Below are 6,376 nucleotides of genomic sequence, written 5' to 3'. Positions count from 1 at the left end.
ATAAAATTGACCTAAACGTCTCCTTTTCCTATTCTGAGTCGATTCTGCATGCTTTAAGTGTGTTTGGTGGCTGAGAACCATCAAAAAACGTTGAAATATAGTTCAAATTCAATAAAAATCGACAAAAATACAGTTTCTAGCTAAAATTTGATGGTTTCGTTGCACTTTCCGAGCCCGTAGGGTATCTGATTGGCTTAAAAGTACAAGAAAACACTTCAAAAGTGACGTTTCTGAAGAATTTTAACAGTTTTCTTGTATCTACGAACGCCAGAATGCATAAAATTGACCTAAACGTCTCCTTTTCCTATTCTGAGTCGATTCTGCATGCTTTAAGTGTGTTTGGTGGCTCAGAACCATCAAAAAAAGTTGAAATATAGTTCAAATTCAATAAAAATCGACAAAAATACAGTTTCTAGCTAAAATTTGATGGTTTCGTTGCACTTTCCGAGCCCGTAGTGTATCTGATTGGCTTAAAAGTACAAGAAAACACTTCAAAAGTGACGTTTCTGAAGAATTTTAACAGTTTTCTTGTATCTACGAACGCCAGAATGCATAAAATTGACCTAAACGTCTCCTTTTCCTATTCTGAGTCGATTCTGCATGCTTTAAGTGTGTTTGGTGGCTCAGAACCATCAAAAAACTTTGAAATATAGTTCAAATTCAATAAAAATCGACAAAAATACAGTTTCTAGCTAAAATTTGATGGTTTCGTTGCACTTTCCGAGCCCGTAGGGTATCTGATTGGCTTAAAAGTACAAGAAAACACTTCAAAAGTGACGTTTCTGAAGAATTTTAACAGTTTTCTTGTATCTACGAACGCCAGAATGCATAAAATTGACCTAAACGTCTCCTTTTCCTATTCTGAGTCGATTCTGCATGCTTTAAGTGTGTTTGGTGGCTCAGAACCATCAAAAAACGTTGAAATATAGTTCAAATTCAATAAAAATCGACAAAAATACAGTTTCTAGCTAAAATTTGATGGTTTCGTTGCACTTTCCGAGCCCGTAGGGTATCTGATTGGCTTAAAAGTACAAGAAAACACTTCAAAAGTGACGTTTCTGAAGAATTTTAACAGTTTTCTTGTATCTACGAACGCCAGAATGCATAAAATTGACCTAAACGTCTCCTTTTCCTATTCTGAGTCGATTCTGCATGCTTTAAGTGTGTTTGGTGGCTCAGAACCATCAAAAAACGTTGAAATATAGTTCAAATTCAATAAAAATCGACAAAAATACAGTTTCTAGCTAAAATTTGATGGTTTCGTTGCACTTTCCGAGCCCGTAGGGTATCTGATTGGCTTAAAAGTACAAGAAAACACTTCAAAAGTGACGTTTCTGAAGAATTTTAACAGTTTTCTTGTATCTACGAACGCCAGAATGCATAAAATTGACCTAAACGTCTCCTTTTCCTATTCTGAGTCGATTCTGCATGCTTTAAGTGTGTTTGGTGGCTCAGAACCATCAAAAAACGTTGAAATATAGTTCAAATTCAATAAAAATCGACAAAAATACAGTTTCTAGCTAAAATTTGATGGTTTCGTTGCACTTTCCGAGCCCGTAGGGTATCTGATTGGCTTAAAAGTACAAGAAAACACTTCAAAAGTGACGTTTCTGAAGAATTTTAACAGTTTTCTTGTATCTACGAACGCCAGAATGCATAAAATTGACCTAAACGTCTCCTTTTCCTATTCTGAGTCGATTCTGCATGCTTTAAGTGTGTTTGGTGGCTCAGAACCATCAAAAAACGTTGAAATATAGTTCAAATTCAATAAAAATCGACAAAAATACAGTTTCTAGCTAAAATTTGATGGTTTCGTTGCACTTTCCGAGCCCGTAGGGTATCTGATTGGCTTAAAAGTACAAGAAAACACTTCAAAAGTGACGTTTCTGAAGAATTTTAACAGTTTTCTTGTATCTACGAACGCCAGAATGCATAAAATTGACCTAAACGTCTCCTTTTCCTATTCTGAGTCGATTCTGCATGCTTTAAGTGTGTTTGGTGGCTCAGAACCATCAAAAAACGTTGAAATATAGTTCAAATTCAATAAAAATCGACAAAAATACAGTTTCTAGCTAAAATTTGATGGTTTCGTTGCACTTTCCGAGCCCGTAGGGTATCTGATTGGCTTAAAAGTACAAGAAAACACTTCAAAAGTGACGTTTCTGAAGAATTTTAACAGTTTTCTTGTATCTACGAACGCCAGAATGCATAAAATTGACCTAAACATCTCCTTTTCCTATTCTGAGTCGATTCTGCATGCTTTAAGTGTGTTTGGTGGAAAAGAACCATCAAAAAACGTTGAAATATAGTTCAAATTCAATAAAAATCGACAAAAATACAGTTTCTAGCTAAAATTTGATGGTTTCGTTGCACTTTCCGAGCCCGTAGGGTATCTGATTGGCTTAAAAGTACAAGAAAACACTTCAAAAGTGACGTTTCTGAAGAATTTTAACAGTTTTCTTGTATCTACGAACGCCAGAATGCATAAAATTGACCTAAACGTCTCCTTTTCCTATTCTGAGTCGATTCTGTATGCTTTAAGTGTGTTTGGTGGCTCAGAACCATCAAAAAACGTTGAAATATAGTTCAAATTCAATAAAAATCGACAAAAATACAGTTTCTAGCTAAAATTTGATGGTTTCGTTGCACTTTCCGAGCCCGTAGGGTATCTGATTGGCTTAAAAGTACAAGAAAACACTTCAAAAGTGACGTTTCTGAAGAATTTTAACAGTTTTCTTGTATCTACGAACGCCAGAATGCATAAAATTGACCTAAACGTCTCCTTTTCCTATTCTGAGTCGATTCTGCATGCTTTAAGTGTGTTTGGTGGCTCAGAACCATCAAAAAACGTTGAAATATAGTTCAAATTCAATAAAAATCGACAAAAATACAGTTTCTAGCTAAAATTTGATGGTTTCGTTGCACTTTCCGAGTCCGTAGGGTATCTGATTGGCTTAAAAGTACAAGAAAACACTTCAAAAGTGACGTTTCTGAAGAATTTTAACAGTTTTCTTGTATCTACGAACGCCAGAATGCATAAAATTGACCTAAACGTCTCCTTTTCCTATTCTGAGTCGATTCTGCATGCTTTAAGTGTGTTTGGTGGCTCAGAACCATCAAAAAACGTTGAAATATAGTTCAAATTCAATAAAAATCGACAAAAACACAGTTTCTAGCTAAAATTTGATGGTTTCGTTGCACTTTCCGAGCCCGTAGGGTATCTGATTGGCTTAAAAGTACAAGAAAACACTTCAAAAGTGACGTTTCTGAAGAATTTTAACAGTTTTCTTGTATCTACGAACGCCAGAATGCATAAAATTGACCTAAACGTCTCCTTTTCCTATTCTGAGTCGATTCTGCATGCTTTAAGTGTGTTTGGTGGCTCAGAACCATCAAAAAACATTGAAATATAGTTCAAATTCAATAAAAATCGACAAAAATACAGTTTCTAGCTAAAATTTGATGGTTTCGTTGCACTTTCCGAGCCCGTAGGGTATCTGATTGGCTTAAAAGTACAAGAAAACACTTCAAAAGTGACGTTTCTGAAGAATTTTAACAGTTTTCTTGTATCTACGAACGCCAGAATGCATAAAATTGACCTAAACGTCTCCTTTTCCTATTCTGAGTCGATTCTGCATGCTTTAAGTGTGTTTGGTGGCTCAGAACCATCAAAAAACGTTGAAATATAGTTCAAATTCAATAAAAATCGACAAAAATACAGTTTCTAGCTAAAATTTGATGGTTTCGTTGCACTTTCCGAGCGCGTAGGGTATCTGATTGGCTTAAAAGTACAAGAAAACACTTCAAAAGTGACGTTTCTGAAGAATTTTAACAGTTTTCTTGTATCTACGAACGCCAGAATGCATAAAATTGACCTAAACGTCTCCTTTTCCTATTCTGAGTCGATTCTGCATGCTTTAAGTGTGTTTGGTGGCTCAGAACCATCAAAAAACGTTGAAATATAGTTCAAATTCAATAAAAATCGACAAAAATACAGTTTCTAGCGAAAATTTGATGGTTTCGTTGCACTTTCCGAGCCCGTTGGGTATCTGATTGGCTTAAAAGTACAAGAAAACACTTCAAAAGTGACGTTTCTGAAGAATTTTAACAGTTTTCTTGTATCTATGAACGCCAGAATGCATAAAATTGACCTAAACGTCTCCTTTTCCTATTCTGAGTCGATTCTGCATGCTTTAAGTGTGTTTGGTGGCTCAGAACCATCAAAAAACGTTGAAATATAGTTCAAATTCAATAAAAATCGACAAAAACACAGTTTCTAGCTAAAATTTGATGGTTTCGTTGCACTTTCCGAGCCCGTAGGGTATCTGATTGGCTTAAAAGTACAAGAAAACACTTCAAAAGTGACGTTTCTGAAGAATTTTAACAGTTTTCTTGTATCTACGAACGCCAGAATGCATAAAATTGACCTAAACGTCTCCTTTTCCTATTCTGAGTCGATTCTGCATGCTTTAAGTGTGTTTGGTGGCTCAGAACCATCAAAAAACATTGAAATATAGTTCAAATTCAATAAAAATCGACAAAAATACAGTTTCTAGCTAAAATTTGATGGTTTCGTTGCACTTTCCGAGCCCGTAGGGTATCTGATTGGCTTAAAAGTACAAGAAAACACTTCAAAAGTGACGTTTCTGAAGAATTTTAACAGTTTTCTTGTATCTACGAACGCCAGAATGCATAAAATTGACCTAAACGTCTCCTTTTCCTATTCTGAGTCGATTCTGCATGCTTTAAGTGTGTTTGGTGGCTCAGAACCATCAAAAAACGTTGAAATATAGTTCAAATTCAATAAAAATCGACAAAAATACAGTTTCTAGCTAAAATTTGATGGTTTCGTTGCACTTTCCGAGCGCGTAGGGTATCTGATTGGCTTAAAAGTACAAGAAAACACTTCAAAAGTGACGTTTCTGAAGAATTTTAACAGTTTTCTTGTATCTACGAACGCCAGAATGCATAAAATTGACCTAAACGTCTCCTTTTCCTATTCTGAGTCGATTCTGCATGCTTTAAGTGTGTTTGGTGGCTCAGAACCATCAAAAAACGTTGAAATATAGTTCAAATTCAATAAAAATCGACAAAAATACAGTTTCTAGCGAAAATTTGATGGTTTCGTTGCACTTTCCGAGCCCGTTGGGTATCTGATTGGCTTAAAAGTACAAGAAAACACTTCAAAAGTGACGTTTCTGAAGAATTTTAACAGTTTTCTTGTATCTATGAACGCCAGAATGCATAAAATTGACCTAAACGTCTCCTTTTCCTATTCTGAGTCGATTCTGCATGCTTTAAGTGTGTTTGGTGGCTCAGAACCATCAAAAAACGTTGAAATATAGTTCAAATTCAATAAAAATCGACAAAAATACAGTTTCTAGCTAAAATTTGATGGTTTCGTTGCACTTTCCGAGTCCGTAGGGTATCTGATTGGCTTAAAAGTACAAGAAAACACTTCAAAAGTGACGTTTCTGAAGAATTTTAACAGTTTTCTTGTATCTACGAACGCCAGAATGCATAAAATTGACCTAAACGTCTCCTTTTCCTATTCTGAGTCGATTCTGCATGCTTTAAGTGTGTTTGGTGGCTCAGAACCATCAAAAAACGTTGAAATATAGTTCAAATTCAATAAAAATCGACAAAAACACAGTTTCTAGCTAAAATTTGATGGTTTCGTTGCACTTTCCGAGCCCGTAGGGTATCTGATTGGCTTAAAAGTACAAGAAAACACTTCAAAAGTGACGTTTCTGAAGAATTTTAACAGTTTTCTTGTATCTACGAACGCCAGAATGCATAAAATTGACCTAAACGTCTCCTTTTCCTATTCTGAGTCGATTCTGCATGCTTTAAGTGTGTTTGGTGGCTCAGAACCATCAAAAAACATTGAAATATAGTTCAAATTCAATAAAAATCGACAAAAATACAGTTTCTAGCTAAAATTTGATGGTTTCGTTGCACTTTCCGAGCCCGTAGGGTATCTGATTGGCTTAAAAGTACAAGAAAACACTTCAAAAGTGACGTTTCTGAAGAATTTTAACAGTTTTCTTGTATCTACGAACGCCAGAATGCATAAAATTGACCTAAACGTCTCCTTTTCCTATTCTGAGTCGATTCTGCATGCTTTAAGTGTGTTTGGTGGCTCAGAACCATCAAAAAACGTTGAAATATAGTTCAAATTCAATAAAAATCGACAAAAATACAGTTTCTAGCTAAAATTTGATGGTTTCGTTGCACTTTCCGAGCGCGTAGGGTATCTGATTGGCTTAAAAGTACAAGAAAACACTTCAAAAGTGACGTTTCTGAAGAATTTTAACAGTTTTCTTGTATCTACGAACGCCAGAATGCATAAAATTGACCTAAACGTCTCCTTTTC

This window comes from Zophobas morio, unplaced genomic scaffold (genome assembly GCF_036711695.1).
Source record: "Zophobas morio isolate AGI-343-1 ecotype UQ-CSIRO unplaced genomic scaffold, CSIRO_AGI_Zmor_V1 ptg000628l, whole genome shotgun sequence".
NCBI lineage: Eukaryota > Metazoa > Arthropoda > Insecta > Coleoptera > Tenebrionidae > Zophobas > Zophobas morio.
This window is presented reverse-complemented; position numbering follows the sequence as displayed.